General features: G+C 35.6%; 1 protein-coding gene and 1 pseudogene across 8 annotated transcripts in view; one reads left to right on the top strand and one right to left on the bottom strand.

Moving 5' to 3' along the window:
* MCTP2 (multiple C2 and transmembrane domain containing 2) overlaps positions 1-17902 on the top strand; it is a 229713-nt gene that overhangs the window by 169644 nt on the left and 42167 nt on the right. The gene's annotated exons all lie outside the window — the stretch shown is intronic.
* LOC112839927 (ribosome production factor 2 homolog pseudogene) lies at positions 15945-16972 on the bottom strand (annotated as a pseudogene).

Below are 17902 nucleotides of genomic sequence, written 5' to 3' on the forward strand. Positions count from 1 at the left end.
GGTGAGGAATGGGTGGGATAGTTTCACAGACCAACCCAAAGACATGAGGAGACCAGGAATGATTCGAAGTGTTGTCCAGAAATCAGAAGTAATTCCCGGTGAATGGATGAGTATGATTGGGCATCAAATCCGTACTATTGCCCCATGTGACTTCCCACAGTTCATCAAAATCCAAACTATGTTTAAAGAACCAACAAAAGCCTATATTCTTTTTTTAAAAAGATTAATTTATTTATTTGAGAGATAGACAATGCGAGTAGAGGGAAAGAGAGAGGAAGAGAAAGAATCCTCAAGCAGATTCCCTGCTGAGCATGAAGCTCCATGTAGGGCTTGATCCTAGGACTCCAGGATCATGACTTAAGCCAAAATCAAGAGTCAGACATTTAACTGACTGAGCCACCCAGGCGTCCCACAAGCCTGTATTCTTTGTAAAACATACCTTATTATCCCAGAAAAAAGTGATCTTGCCCTTTCTCCTGGGCTATTGCGGTTCCTTTTATTGCAGTTCCTTACTAAAAGGTTTTTCTGTTTCTCATTTCATTACTACATTCCCATAATTAAGGGTATTCTGTTATCGAAGTTATCTAAATATCCGATCCTGTTATTTTTGTGTTTAGCTTACAATCACATCTTCAACCTATTACCATGACATACAGGTCTTTCCATTAACTGGCCCCCGCTTAGTACCTACCCTTATCTCCAGCCCCGTATCTCTTGATCTAGCTCAGTTGGTTGTCTTGCCACCTCTAAGCATGGGAAGACTTTAAATTTTTTTTTTTTACCGTTGTCCTATCTTTTGCTTGTGCTTTCTTTTTCTTACTAAAGAGAAAGTCTAAACTAAGCACTGCCCCTCTCTAGCATTGGGCAAACACAAAGGAATAACTGAGTAAATGTCTTCTCATTGAACCAATGAATGGCCGGAGTGCTTTTCCACAGAAATAATTAGTGACAGAGAGACCAACAAATCTTATCTTCCAAGTGGCTTTCTTCATGCTGCTTCTTCTTTTGACTTGGATGCAGTCATTCATCAGCTTTAAGAAGCATGGCGGTGATGATGACTCCTCCCTTCTATCATTGCCTTGAGTCCTCTCCACAGTGCTTGAGGCAGATACTCCCATTCTCATTTTACAGCTGAAGAAAGGTTATATAATGTTTCCAAGAGCACACTGCTAGGATGGAGAGAGCCATGATTTAGATCCAATCAAAATGAGTATGTCCCAAGCACCATTAAATAAATGCTTAATGTTAGAAAATGTAATTGCCTCAGAACTATTGGAAATAACACAACAGGAAAAAGTACAACGTGGTAGTTAAGAGCACTCGGCTCCATAGTCCATCTCAACCACAAATTTAATTATTAACAATTTTATTTTCTCATTTAAAATGTTCTTTTTTTATTATGTTAATCACCATACATTACATCATTAGTTTTTGATGTAGTGTTCCATGATTCATTGTTTGCGTATAACACCCAGTGCTCCACGCAGAACATGCCCTCTTTAATACCCATCACCAGGTTAACCCATACCCCCACCCCCCCTCTTTGTTTTTCAGTTTGTTTTTCAGAGTCCATAGTCTCTCATGGTTTGTCTCCCCCTCCAGTTTCCCCCCCTTCATTTTTCCCTTCCTGCTATCTTCTTTTTTTAAACATATAATGTATTATAAAGTGTTCTTTTGATTACTGTGTGATCATATATAATGATGTGCTCTGATATTTTTATTTACAACTATATGTAAATAAGACATGATGAGGAACTCTAGATGTGTGTCCTCATGCGTGTGTGCGTGTGCATGCATGTGTGTTTGAGAGTTTATACTGTAGCTGCTGGATGACAGTGTCTTATTCCTTTATTAAAATAGCAGCCAGTGCCCCATACATAATAAACACTCCATGAATGTTGGTTGAATGGATGTTTGAATTGATTAATCAATTCAGCAGTTTTAATTGATTCGGAACCCACAGTATGTTTGCCCACCTTGGCTTTCTGGGAATTGATGTAGAATGGAAATGAACCACTCACCAGAACTTTCTCCTGCTCATCCTTTTCAAACCACACACAAATGTTCACATGGGGGATGCTGCACTGGGGGGATATTTGTAATACATGCATCTGACGTATCTCAGGTTCTATCCTCTTGCCTTTGTATAAAGCCATCGTTTGGATTCTGATTTAGGCTTCCTGGTCTGCCCTCCAGACCATGACAAGCTGCCTTATGTTGTAACATCACCCAACTGTAGTTTTGGGTGACAAATGCAAAGGATTCGGTTAGACTTTTAATGCTCATTTTGACTCCTGTTTCAATTCAATAAATCTTTGAGTATTTATTATATACAAGACACCGTCTATGGTTTATAAGAAATACAAATATAAATTATATATGCTTCAGAATTTCAAAGAGTAAAACTTGAACAAAATGACCTTGATGACAGGCAAAATACATTTACTTGGTATTTATAGAACCAATTACAAAGCATTATGAAACCAGGTAACATAATGGCTTGTTCCAACCAGGGCAACCAGTGAGAAAGAAAAAAAAGAACATTCTTGGGGCACTTGGATTAAGGCACTGAGAAGGAAAACATAGGCAGGTTTTTTTTTTTTAAGATTTTATTTATTTGAGACAGAAAGAGAGAATGTGTGTGTATACACAAGGTGTGGGGGGGCAGAAGCAGGCTCACTGATGAGCAGAGAGCCCAATGCAGGGCTCGATCCCAGGACCCTGGGATCATGACCCAAGCCGAAGGCAGCCACCCAACCGACTGAGCCACCCAGTGCCCCCATAGACAGTTTTTAAGAATGGTAAATTTTTGTGCCTGAAATATAGAAAATATGGTACAGAGAAAGAATAGTAAATATAAAGTTCAGGCCCTATTTTGATTGAATAGCACACTAAGAGTTTTAGACTCTGTCTGTAGAGAGTGGGCAGATATAAAAGGCTTTGAGCAAGAGTGTATCACAGTAAGAACTAAGCTTTGGGTTATTACTTTGGCTTTGATATGAAGAATTAGGATGCAGGGAAAAATTATTATGATTAATATATGAGTTAGGAGTGTATTAGAGTAATCTGAGCCAGAGGCTGTAAACTGGCAAACAGTAGGCGCCATATTTGGTCCACTGTGTGTGGGTGTATGTGTGAGAGAGAGAGTTATTTGGTTGCTGGCTTTTCTCTTTTTCTTCTTTATTCCTCACCCTGGCCTTCCTCATTTTCAAAATCAGTTCTTTGTGCACAGCAGTTGTAACCAAATGGAGTGGTTACTTGGAGCCTTCAATTGCATAGATTTGAAAGCATTCCTAGGTCAGTGCAAAATCATATCCATTGTTTCTAGTGGCACATTACCTGCCATAAAAAAGACATTAATATAAACTATATTGTATATACAAAGTAGTTTATAAAACTGTGCATCTCTGTCCAATTTAAAGAATAACAGTAAGAAACACCTATATGCCTATCACCCAACTTAAAAATTAAAAACTCCCATTATTTTAGAAGTCCTTTCTTTGCCTCTTTATGATTGACTCCTTCTTCATCCCTCATCCCCAGAAGTAATGGTGACACTGAATGTTGTATCATTCACTCAGTAGCCATTGTAGTTTTGCCACCTTTGTATCTGTCTCGGAACAATGTAATTGAATTTTGTCTGTTTTTTTGAAGATTTTTATCAAAGCCATCACTTAATACTTTAGTGTCTTACTCTTTGGCTTGCAGATTCACTCAATATTGTTTTTGACATTTATCCATCATCTTCATTCTGTATGACATTTAACTTTACGAGTAAATTATTATTGTTATTATTATTTTTTTTTAGAGAGCATGCAAGCAGGATGGGGGAGGGGCAGAAGAAGAGAATCTTTAAAGATTTTATTTTATTTTTTTAAAAGATTTTTATTTATTTATTTGACAGAGAGAGAGCAGAAGCAGGGGGAGCAGTAGGGGGAGGGAGAGGGAGAAGCAGACTCTCCGCTGAGTAGGGAGCCCAATACGGGGCTCGATGTCAGAATCCTGGGATCAAGACCTGAGCTGAAGACAGATGCTTAACTGACTGAGCAACCCAGGTACCCCTTATTTTTTTAATTTTTATTTTGAGAGAGAGAGAGAGAGAGAGAGAGAGAGAGAGAGAGAGTATGTGGGTGAGGGGCAGAGAGTGAGGGAGAGAGAAAATCCCAAGCAGGCTCCATGCCTAGCACAGAGCCCAACATGGGGTTCGAGCTCATGACCCTGAGATCATGACCGGAGCTGAGACCAAGAGTCAGACACTTAACTGACTGAGCCACCTAGGCTCTCCTATGAGTAAATTGTTTTATTTATCCATTCTACTTTATTTTTTTATTTTTAATTTTTTTATTGTTATATTAATCACCATACATTACATCATTAGTTCTTGATGTAGTGTTCCATGATTCATTGTTTGTGCATAACACCCAGTGCTCCACACAGAACGTGCCCTCTTTAATACCCATCACCAGGCTAACGCATCCCCCCACCCCCCTCCCCTCTAGAACCCTATCCATTCTACTTTAGAGAGACATTTGGATTGATTCCAGGTTTGGGTTTTTTTTTTTTTTTTTTTTTTTTGGCTATTATGAAGAGTGTTCTTGAAGATATTGGCATCCATTTCATCTGGTGGGCATGTGCAAGAGTTTAGAGTCATGGCTCCTAATGTGTGGTGCCTAACAGCAGCATCAGCATCACCTGGGAACTTTGTAGAAATGTAATTTCCTGGGCCCCACCCAAACCTATGGAACCAGAAATTCCGGGAGTGAGGCCCAGCAACCTTGTTTAACCAGCCCCCTAGTACTTCTCATGTACAATGATGTTTGAAACCCACCGCTCCCAGATTTATACTGAGGAGTGGAGTTACTAGCTTATCTGATCTATACATTGTGTTTAGTTAATGCTAACCATTTCCCAAGTGATTGAACATCAGACATCAAATAAAAGTTTATCATTGTTCTGCATGTTGGAAGACTCTTGGGATTCTCTGACTTTTTAAATTTTATCCATCTGATGTGTGAAGTGGTACCTTGGTATGGTTTTAATTTGCATTTTCCTCATTACAAGTGAGTCATATGTTTGGGGGTCTTTGTACTTCTTTTTGTTCTTCCTTACCACCTACCTTTTTATTCATTTATAGAAGTGTCTTATATAAATTCAAAGATAGAAATTCTTTGTGAGAGAAATATCTTCTCCACGTTTGTGGCTTAGTTCTTCACTCTGTATTAACTTGTGATAAAAAAATTCTTATATTTCATGTCAGATTTATCAGTTATTTTTTCTGTGGTTTATGCAGTTTGTGTCATTATTGAGGATTGTTCCCTATCCCAAAGTCATAAAGATATTCTTTATTTTTTCATAGTTTTACTTTTTACATTAAAATTTTTAAAAAGATTTTATATATTTGACACACAGAGAGAGGAGAGAGAGCACAAGTAGGTAGAGCGGCAAGCAGAGAGAGAGAGGGAGAAGCAGACTTCCAACTGAGCAGGAAGCCCGGTGCGGGACTTGATCCCAGGATCCTGTGATCATGACCTGAGCTGAAGGCAGACGCTTAGCCAACTGAGCCACCCACACACCCTGACATTAAATTTTTAAAGCTACTTTTAATTACATTGTTGTGTTCTGGCTATCCAGTTAATCTAGTTCCAGTTCTTGAATCTCCTACTTTTTTCCCAGTGATCTGCAATTTTCAGAAAGTCACAGATCAGGTTTCCCATATGTGGGTGGGCTTGCCCATTGGTCTCTTGTCTGTATCTGTAATTTATACAAACATCATTTGGCTTTAGCATGATTCTAATTTGTTTTTAATTTTCAGGAATGCCTTGGCTATTCTTGGCTTCTTGCCCTTCCACATAAAAGTTGGAATTGATATGTTGTATTCCACAAAAATAGAGCAAGACAAAACCAGTATTGAAAAATAAGTCACTCTCAAAATTGGTTAACTGTCAAAATCAAGATTTGAAAAATTACAGCAAAATGAAGCCAAATTAATTATAAATAAAAATAAGAGCAAAATCAATGAAGTAGAATATATGTGTAAAATAGAAGGGAAAATAAAATTAAAAATTGTCTCTTCAAAAAACTTAGTAAAATTGATTATTTTCTGAGAGTTTTCAGTGTACAGAATAAAGGCACAAGTAAACAGTATCTGTCATTAAAATGAGAAAAAGCCTAGATGAAGCAGAGATTAAACATAAGAAGATACTATGAAATCTTATGCTTAAAATGTTAAAAAGGTATGAAATAGACAAAACTTGTAGAATAGCATATCAAAGTGACTGAAAAAGAATGAAAACTTGAATGAGCCTATAACCATTAAATAACTGAATCAGTAGTTTAATATCTTTCCAGAAACAAAACAAAACAAAACAAAAAAAAAACACAAGGCCCGGCAACTTTAGAGGTAAATTTTACCAAACTTTCTAGGAGCACATAAGTCCTATCGTACGTACATACATTCCTTCCAATTGTCTTCTGGCTCTTACTATTTTTTTTGGAAGAGTCAGTTGTCAGTTTGATTGTTCATTGGAAGGACATGCTTTTTTTTTTTTTTTTCTTTTTTTTCTCCCCAGTGTCTACCTTTCAAACTTATTTTGGTCATCAGTTATGTTGTTTTGCTCTGAGGTGCCCACATGTGGTTTTCTTTCTTGTCATCATATTTGAGTTTCTTTAATTCTGTAACTTCACATCTTTTATAACTTTTGGGAATTCTCATTCAATATCATTTATAGCTTTTGCTCTATTCTTTCTTTCCTCTCCCCTCCTGGATTCCAAATTTTTACATATAAATTAAACTTTTCTCAGTGTGCCATGGGGCTTTTGTACTGTATTTTCTTAGCATATTTCTCCGTTTTCTACCAATACACCAAATCATGAATCTTCTCTTTTTGGTTCTGTTATTAAATTCATTTCATGAGTTCTTCCTTTTACTTACCCTTTTTTTAAATTTCTAGCCTTCCATTAGATTCTGTTTGAGAGATTCCAGTTCTCTGCTGATATTCTGCATGCTGTTACCTGTTTTTCTGTACATATTAATCATAACTGTTTTAAAATTCATATCCGGTGACTCTAACATCTAAATCACCTGCTTGTTCTGGTTGTCTGTTTTTCCTCTTGATTTTTGGTCATTCTTTTTTATCCTAACCATGACTAATTATTTTTATTAAATACTGGATAAGATGTATTAAAATGTTATAGGGGCTATGGAACTGTGTTGTATCCCACTAGAGACGATATAGAGGAGGCAGTAAGAGTCTAACAGGTCTGTATGATACAATTAAGGTTGAAATGATCCAAGGTAGGATTTCAAGAATTTTGAGGATGGGTGTATTCCTAGTTACCCCTATGCTTAGTGCATAGCCTTCAGGTGTCTTAATAAAAGCCTGTCCTGTTTACTACGAGAGCCCCTTCTTTCCAACTACTCCTTCACAATCAGTGAGATCGCCAAAAGCTTTTAGTTCTCACTTTCTGCTCGGTCTCAACCTTTCACCCTAAGCATGCATGTCTTAGAAAATCATAAATTTCTCAGGAGAAATGCATGGAGAATGTTGGGCTTGAATCTCTCCTGTTCATTTTGTTTCTCAAGTCTTCGCTGCCATAGTTTCTATATACTCCAGTTTTTAGCTCCCTAGATTATTAAAATAGAAGCAAGCCCTAAATTGCTACTTCATGCCCAGTCACTGTGTTGTCCCATATAGTTAATTGGCCATAACAAAACAAAACGAAGCAAAAATTCCTGAAGGAGATAAAGTAGTAGCAAACCAAGCTTCACCCCATTGCATTTTTCTTCCATTCTTGATCTTGTCTCCATGCACCCACGGTGCCTTTATTGCTCTCAGATGTCTTCAAGCAGATTTTGTTCATTTGGGTGTAGTATCCAGTCTTCACAGTTGTTTTTTGGGTTTTTGTTTGTTTTGTGTGAGCTTTGTTTTTTTACGGGAAGATTGAGGTAAAGCTTCAACTTCATGCTGAAAAGCAGACATTTGTGTTTCTCCTTAATATACAGGCTTAACATGAGGGTATCTTAGAATTCTTTAAATCCAACCATACTGCTCCAAATCTGTGGGTTTTACTGACACCTATTTTAGTTCTAGATCGTCTCATTACATAAAAATTAGCCTTTTTTGGTAAGTAAATGTTTATTTAGATAGGTGTACATTTATCATTGCTTTTGAGCACATACATCCTTGCATGCAGCCTTTGGACCAGGAACAATTTTCCTTCTCTTTAAAATAAACTTTCTTATGTATGCTTTCATGAGGGTCTTTTGGTCATAAACACTGCTAGCTCATATATTTCCAAAAATGTCTTTGATTTATTATTAGGGTAATTTACTAGATACACTATTCTAAATTGAAAGACTAAAATTTGTATGTGTTACACTGTTTTTGCTTTGCTTGTTGTACTGAGATCCACTCAAATTGCTTTTTCTTTGTAATTGAGCTATTTTTTTCTCTTTAGCTGCTTTTAAGTGTTTCTTTTTTGTTCCCAGGTGTTTTTCAGTTCTATTATGGCATTTTTAGGCCTAAATTCTTCATTTACCCTGGTAAGGATTTTCTTTTCTTTTCTTTTCTTTTCTTCTGTTTCTTTCTCTCTTTCTCCTTCCTTCCTTCCTTCCTTCCTTCCTTCCTTCCTTCCTTCCTTCCTTCCTTCCTTTCTTCCTTTTTTGTTTCCTATATGGGCATCTTTCAACAATTTTGGAAAATTCTCAGGCATTTTATCTTCATATATTGCTTCCTTCCCATTCTATCATTAACTCTTTCTCCCCACCCTGAACGTTTTTCCTATCACCAGTATCTCTTAACTTCTCTTATATATCTGTATCTTTGTCTCTCTTGTCTACATTCTGAATAATTTCTTTGGAATCATTTCTCAGCTCACTGATTTTCTCTTCAGCTGCTTCTAATCTGTTAATCAGTACACCGATTGTGTTTAAATTACATTCTTACCACTTTATATTGTTCCTCACCAATAATCCAGCTCAAATTCCATGGCCCATCTTTAAAATAATTTCCTTTCCTTCTCTACCTTTGTTATATTCAATTGGCAAAGCCTTAGGTAAGCACAGCTATTGAAAAAAAAACATTTAGTGCCTCTTCACAGATGTAATACATTACTATAATCCATTCTCCTTTCCTCTCTTCTAGATTATGTTATAATGTCTGTCCTCAAGCTCTAATTCCTCTTCCCTATCCTTACTCAGATCATGACTATGGTTGACATAAGTGCCATTCTTCTGCTCACAGCCTGCCAACAGCTCAGCCACTCCCTTAGAATAAACTTCAGAGACCTTACAGCTGTGGTCCAGGCCCCTAAAGACTGACTTCTGTTCCTTTTTCTAACTGTCTTACTCACTCTGCTTCAGCCACAGGGGTTCTTGCTATTCCTTGCACATACTAGGCATACTCCCACTTTCAGACCTTTGGATCAACTATTCCTTTTGACCAGAAACACGACTGAACTGGATTTCCACACTTCCTCCAAGGACTTGGCTCACATGTTGCTCTCTCCACAAGGTCTTCTCTGGCCGCCCCCACTTATAATTGCACCCCTTTCCCTGTTGCCTCAAAGTCCCTTCTTTTCATCCTAGATTGTTTGGTTTATTTTTACATGCCAGTTTTTATCATCTGATATATAATAAATAGTTTATTTATTTATTTTACCTATCTCATCCCTAATCCCCAAATGTAGGTTCCATTAAGGCTGTTTTTTTATTGTTGATGTTGTTAGGTGTGGTGGTTGGTTTGCTGGTTTTGTTCACTCTTGTGTCTAAATCAACATGGTTCAGCTCTTTTCTGGCTGGAACCATGGAGGATACAGAAGAGAAGAAAAGGAAGTTTCCTGCTGTGCCAGCAACCCATAAGGAAAAACAGAACCATTTCACAGAGTTGAAAATCAAGCATCTGAGTAAGAAGTTTGCCCAAAAGATGCTTTGAAAGGTAAAGAGGAAGTTTATCTATGAAAAAGCTAAGCATTACCACAAGGAATAGAGGCAGATGTACAGAACTGAGATCAAATAGCTAGGATATCAAGAAAAGCTGGCAACTTCTACATACCTGCAGAACCCAAATTGGCATTTGTCATCAGGATCAGAGGTATCAATAGTGTGAACCCAAAGGTTCAAGGATTGTGGAACCATATATGGCATGGGGGTACGCAAACCTGAAGTCAGTGAATGAATTGATCTACAAGTGTGGTTGTGCCAAATTAACAAAAAGTGAATTGCCCTGGTAGATAACACATTGGTTGCTCAATCTCTTGGTAATTATGGCATCATTTGCACGGAGGTTCTGATTCATGAGATCTATACTGTTGAAAAATGTTTCAAAGAAACAAATAACTTCTTACGGCTCTTCAAATGATCTTCTCCATGAGGGGGAATGAAAAAAAGAGCACCCATTTTGTAGAAGGTGAAATGGGCTTACTAAAAGGATGAACCAAGGTATCTACCATGATTATTCTTGTAATCTGGTCATAATAAATGACTACTTGAAATTGAAAAAAAAAATTAAAAACAATAAATCAACATGGTTCATAGTGTTCAACAAATGTTTAATGAAGGGAAAATGAACAATGAATTTATACATGAAGTAAAGCAGTGACAGTAAGATGGAGTTAGTATGTAGTGCTCTGGGATGGGTTGAAAAGGAAACACATCCAAGGTGAAGAAATGCTCAAGGAATAGCTTTCTAAGTGAGTGAAGGGCATGTTCAAAAGCAAAATCCTGAACACCATTTCATGTATGGGGTCTGCAAATAGTGTATCTTGATTGTGAATCTAGAATTTGTGGTGAATATTGGTTTATGAATTATAGTCAAGTATAGGCCAGTTCAAGGAAGGTCTTAAATATAAAGCTATCATGTCTAAGTGTCATCATGTAGACCAGGAAGCAATAGAGACTTTTATTAAGATGAATGGACATGATAAAACCTGGAGGTGTTTGTACAACACTCTTTTTTTCTCCTTTCACATCAATAAAGGCAGTTACACTTTTTTTGAGAAGGAGCTACTTACTGATTTGTTAGAACAATGAATGTGTACTTGGTCAAATTAAAAACAGATTCTTATATTACTGTCTCTTTGTTTAACCTTGGAGTTCTTTGGAATAGAAGTAGCATAACTTTGTTTCATCTTTACCTAATACCTTTATTCTAAAATAATCATGTGTATGAGAATCTCTCCTCAGATTATGCCCTGGGCTGACAGGATGGTTATTCATAAAGACTATATGATTATTTCAAGAGACACTGTTTTTAAATATTTTAACTTTAATTGTAACAAATGAACTGATTTTCACAATATTGGGAAAGAAGTGTGTGTCTATTTTTTTTTCTTGTTGGTCATAAGGCAAAGACCACTCCAGTGGTTTTTACTGAAGGTCCCCTCTTCAGTATTTTGCAGATGAAACACCTTCTAACCCCTTTGAATATTCAATAAAAGTTCTTGAACCTTGAAGCAGTAGTGCCTTAACCAAGATGAATCAAGTAGCCCTTCCTTCGTGCTTCTTGGGATGTTGCCTGTCAGTATGATTTTAACTCAGTGGCCTAGTAAGTTTGGAGTTTGGGCTGGTAGCAAGGAAGGTGAATATTGGGTTAATTTTCATCTGTTTTCCTTCCAAGATATCTGTTCATTTTTACTCTGACTTTAAGCCTTAACTGTATTTATGAAATGAATCTTGACCTCTTTATTCTCAATGTTTGAGGTGTAGGAATGGGTAACTTAGAAAGTAAAGTGTTCAATGGAAAAATGTCTGTTCATATCTTCTGCCCATTTCTTGATTGGATTATTTGTTCTTTTGGTGTTGAGTTTGATAAGTTCTTTATAGATTTTGGATACTAGCCCTTTATCTGATATGTCATTTGCAAATATCTTCTCAGACCTGTACCTCTGAAACAAATAATACGTTTTATGTTTAAAAAAAAAAGAAGAAGAAGATAGTAGGAAGGGAAAAATGAAGGAGGGGAATTGGAGGGGGAGACGAACCATGAGAGACTATGGACTCTGAGAAACTGAGGGGTTCTAGAGGGGAGGGGTTGGGGGGATGGGTTAGCCTGGTGATGGGTATTAAAGAGGGCGCGTAGTGAATGGAGCACTGGGTGTTATATGCAAACAATGAATCATGGAACACTACATCCAAAACTAATGAGGTAATGTAAGGTGGTTAACATAATAAAATACAATTTAAAAAAGAAAATAAAGTGTTCATTACTGAAACTTGATATAAAAGTTTTTAAGTAATTTTCTACCAAAAGTGAACTTTTTTTTATCATGTGCTTAATATATTTATGCCATCTTAAGTCATCCTACACAGTAGAATAGTAATTTAAGATTACCTAGTTAATCTGAACAATATTGGGTCAAAGTGATACTGTAAACAATAATCATATTAACCTGACCCGAAGCTCAGCAGTGGGTCTAGTTATTTATGAGAACAAACATAAAAAAATCCGTCATTTTGTATGAGCAACCCTATCAAAACATATATATTGAAAGGATCTTTTTTAATCTTTAATTTCTTTTAACATTACTTTCATGGACAATGTGTAGTTGACAAATGGCAAACACTAATCTCTGTAATCATACTTTGTATGTTTGTTTTGTTTGTCTCAACAAATGTAGTGTTTTTAGGAGTCATTCAGAGACTTGGCTTCATGTAATCTGGCTATTTCTTAGTCCTAAATCTACTCACAAGGGACAGGACAGAATCTTAATATAATTTTAAATGAGGCTATTGGGGAAAAGAGCAGTGCCATTGTACTTGGTATCCCAAGTTAAATACTTGTAAGTGAGGCATCCTCTTGGACGTATAGAAGATAATTTAATGGCCATTGGGTTGGTTGATTACATAATTATTTACAAATCACTTCATAATGAAACCTGAGGAAAACATAGTCCTATTCTTTAAAACTTTTTGTGATGTAAGATAACATCCTTCTCATGTCATACCTAATTAAATAATACCTAGAGAGTTTGTGAAGTGTTTATGACAGTGCTGGCTAAGTTCATCAATCACAGCTCCTTTGGAACCACGGCCTCTCTCACACATATCTCTATCTTTAACATTTTACCTAGAAAAACATGAAGTCTCTTTATGAATCACTTTTTCCTCATCTGAGATTTGGCATGTATATATATTTTTATCTATTCTTATAAAAATTTTGACAAATTTTGAAGCAAAGAGTGAAGAAATATTTGTAGCTGAAGATTTAAGATTTCTTAATGTTACGTTTTGGGAGAAGATACAAACTGGGTCACCTTTGCATCTGCATCGTGGAAGGTAGGAAGGACACCCACATGATAGAGTAAGAAGCTTTCTTGGTATCAGAGAAATAGAGCTTCATGTACTGGTTCTGACATTTTGTAGGTGTTTTAATTTGGGGCAGTGTTGCATTGAATGGATATATTACATTCATGTGTTGGTGGAAATTTGGGCTCTTGCCAGTTTTGCTGTTATTTGGTATAACTGCTATGCTCTGAACATTTGTGAACAAGTCTTTGTGGGATATACATTAAATGTTACATGCTAAATTTCTACATTTTGGAGTAGAAAGGCCATGGATTATAGTAGGTATGCTCAAGTTTTTGAGAAACTTCCAGGTGGTTTTCCAAATCAATTGTATCATTTTGTATTTCTACCTGGAGTGTTTGAGAGATCTAGTTGTTCTACATTCTGTCAATACTTTCTCTCTTGTCAGTGTTTTCAATTGTAGCCTTTCTGTTACGCATGCACTGGTATTTCCCAGGAGTCTTTATTTGCATTTACTTGATGGATAATCATTGCATATCTTTCTGTGTGCTTTTAGGTATTCACATACATTTCTGTATGTGTGAAGGGCCTGGCCAAATCTTTTGATCATTTTTATTGGATTATCTTCTTGTTAAATTATAAGAATTCTTTAAATAATCTGGATACAAGTTGTCTTTCAGTATATGTATAGATAATATTGTTCCCCATTTTGTGACTTTTTCCAATTCTTAGCTGTCTCTTTCAAAGAGCGAATGAAGATTGCTGCCAGTTAACTCCATTTTTTTCTTATTTACATTATTCTTTGTACTTTTTGTATCTTAAGAAATGTCACCCAAGATGGCAAAGGTTTTTCCTCATATGTTTTCTTAGAAGTTTTAAAGTTTGAATATTTATATTTAAATATTATAATCCATTTAGGGTTATTTCTTGTATATGGTAGGTGGTAAGGATTAGTGATTTTCTTTTTTCCCCATACATATATCCAATTGTTCCAGTGCCATTTGTTGAAAAGACTTGTATTTCTCCCATAGAGTTACCTTGGCAACTTTCTTAATTAACTGCACGTGTGTGGATGTATTTCTGGACCTATTTTCTGTTCCATTCATCTCTATGCCTATCATTTTGCCAGCACCACACTGTCTTCATTACTATAGATATGTAAATTGTGAAACTAGGCAGTGTAAGCTTTATTTGTTATAATTGCTTTAATGATCCTGTCACTTGTACTTCCAGATAATATTTAGAATCATCTTTTCAATTTCTACAAAATTAGGATTGTTTGCATCTACAGATTAGTTTATAGACAACTGCCATGTTAACAATATTGAGTCTTCCAACCCATGAATTAGTGGCATATCTATCCACTTATTTTATAATGCAATCTTTTATAATTTACAGTGAAGAGATCTTGCTCATATTTTGTGAATTTTATTTGTATATATTTATGGATTTTGATGATACCATAAATGGAAATTTTAAAATGTCATAATCCAGGGGTTATTTTTGCTACTAGCATATAAAAATGGAATTTACTTAAAAAAATAACTTTATACTCTGACTTTGCTGGATTTAATTATTTCTAGGATTTGTTTTGTAGATTCTTTAGAATTTTCTATGTTAAAAAATCATGTCATCTATAAAATAGTTTTGATGTTTTCCTTTTTGATATTTGTGCTTTTTATTTCATTTCTTTTACTTTATTGAAGTGGTTTTGAACATTTAGTCTAATGCTGAATAGAAGTAGTGAGAGCAGACATCCTTACCTTTTCCCTAATTTTCGAAGGATATTTTGCAGTTTTTATTCTCATCTCTGCTTTTTTATGCTTATAGTATTATTCCTGTATTAACATTTAATGTAACTATTGATATTGTTGGATTTAGATAACCATTTTATTATTTTCCATTTGTCTATTGTGTTCCTTATTCCTGTTTCTCTTTTTGTGCCTTTTAATGTTCCATTTTAACTCACTGCAGTATTCTTTCAGTGATGGTTCTAGGGATTAAGGTGCATGTGTGTATATATAATCTCCCTTAACTTTTGATAGTCAATTTAGAAGTATTATTGAATCACTTCACCTAAAACATAGAAACATTGCAGTTCATCTAAGTCCATTTATCCACTCATCCCTACCTCCTTTATATTTTAGTTTTCATATATATTACATTTAAGTACATTATATAGCCCACCAGGATGATGCTGTAAGCATAGCTTTAAACAATCGTATGGATTCTAGAGAAAATAAAATTAAAAAATAGTGCGCTCTCTCTCTCATTCTCTCCCTCTCAAATAAATAAAAATCTTAAAAAAAAATAAAAAATAGTCTTTAACATTGTCCTGTGTATCCACCATCTGATGCACTCCTCTGTTTCTTCCTGAAGTTTGAGTTCAGGTTTCAGTTCAAGTTGAGAAAAGACACCCTTCATTTTGAAGAACTCCTTTAGCATTTATTGATACGGAGTTATACTGGCAAAAAATTCTTTTAATTTTCTCTTATCTAAATCTTTACTTCATCTTCACTCATGAAGGATATTTTCACTGGGTACAGAATTCTGGGTTGACAATTTTTGTTTCTGTTATTGTAGTTCATTTTAACACTTTAAGATCATTGCAGTGTCTCTTTGCCTCCATAGTTTCTAATGTGAAATCCATGTCCATTCAAATAGTTCTGGTCACAAACATTGTAGTGTGATGTTTGTGTGATTAAAATATAGTGTGTGTGATTACAATATAGATGCCTAAGCCTGGTTTTCTTTTCTTTTTTTTTTTTTTTAAGTTCCATCGGTTTTTTTTAATTCTCTTTGATTTTTTCTCTTGGTCTTCTGTTATCCTTTCTGCAGGTCGCTTCTTCAACCCCTTCATTTTCCTGGTTTGTAGTTTGCTTAGGTCTTGCTTCTGCATATGAATCCTTCCATAAGTTGTACCAAAAGTATCATGGGAGACATTTTTCTTCTTCTTTGGCTTGAGCGCTTTTGGCATTTTCATAGATAATTTATAAAGATCATCTGATGTCAGATGTGTCCTCCTCAGAACCAGATCCAATGAGGGCCCTATCTCTTCCAATTCAATCCTTGGTGTTCTACAACCAGATTTCTTCAACAGCAACTTATAGCTTCGAAAGTAAATCTTCCCATTCAATGCAGTGAAGTGCAGAACATACTCTAAACCAGCCAGGTGGATATTTGGTACTGTGGGGCCTCTGAAGAAATCAATAAGAAGACTTTTTAGCCTTCTGTAGTCTTCTGTTACATCAAAATCATCACCAGCAAATATTAACATGGGTTTTGTTGCCTCGGGACATTTACTATTCTTAATATCTTTTAGAGAGACAAACTTCTCGATACCCAACTCAATCATATCCAGCACATGGTAGTCATACATACGACCTATTACTAGATTATTTGGCCGCTTCTTATTATGGGAGCCAAACATAAATAAAGAACAATCTGACTTCTTTGAAAAGAATTCCAATGATGTCTTATCCTCAAATGGTCTTGTAATGTTTTTCTTTTTATACAGAACTCCATACGGTTTTTTCAGTGCATACACATCTTTAAGTACTTGTGTCACCATGGAATTTGCATTTCCCCCTTTAATCAGCATAGCATTTTTAATATTTTCACTGAGTTTCGGTTCTCTCTTCTCAAGGAATCTCTTGGTTCTTTTCGTTTTGGGCTTTACAACTCGATCCAAAGCGTCCATGGCTACCGCAACGCGAATCCCAGGAACACACGTGCTAAGCCTGGTTTTCTTAAATGTATTCTGCTTGGGTTTCTCTAAAAAGTGTTCAGCCATTAGTTCTTTACATAAGTTTTAACTTCTTTCTTTCTCTGAGATTCCAAAGACCTATGTTAGAACTTCTGAAATTATCATGGGCCACAAATAGTCCGTTCACTTTTTCCAAACATTTTTCTCTTTCAGATAAGATTTCATTTTTAAGATTTTATTTATTTATTTATTAGAGAGAGAAAGAGAATGGGGGGGAGCAGAGGGAGAAGGACAAGAAGACTCCACACTGAGTGCTGAGCCTGACATTGGGCTCAGTCCCATGACCCTGAGATCATGACCTGAGCCAAAATCAGGAGTCAGATGCTTAACCAACTGAACTACCTAGGTGCCCCAGATAAGATTTCTTTTGATATAACTTTATGTTCACTGACTTTTTCTTCTTAATTCTGCTACTGAGCATATCCACTGAATCTTTTGAAAATTTTAGATACCATATTTTTTTAGATGGGCACTTTTAACTTTTATTATTTTTTATATTTTCCTCATATTCACTAATTATCATTCATTATATTAGTTTATTTTCCTTTACCTCATTGAGCATATTTTAATAGGTGGTTTAAAGCTCTTGTCTTATAATTCCATCATATAATTCACCCTTCAACAATAGCCAAATTATGGAAGGAGCCCAAATGTCTATTGACTGATGAATGGATAAAGACAATGTGTGTATGTATATGTGTGTGTATGTGTGTGTGTGTGTGTGTGTGTGTGTGTAGTGATATGTGTGTGTGTATATATATATATATATATATTTGAATATTAGTCATCAAAAAGAATGAAATCTTGACATTTGCAATGATGTGGATGGAGCTAGAGAGTATTATAAGTGAAATAAGTAAGTCAGAGAAAGACAAATACCATGTGATTTCACT

Source organism: Callorhinus ursinus, unplaced genomic scaffold (genome assembly GCF_003265705.2).
Source record: "Callorhinus ursinus isolate GAN/ISIS: 27379988/994484 unplaced genomic scaffold, GSC_fseal_2.0 scaffold47, whole genome shotgun sequence".
NCBI lineage: Eukaryota > Metazoa > Chordata > Mammalia > Carnivora > Otariidae > Callorhinus > Callorhinus ursinus.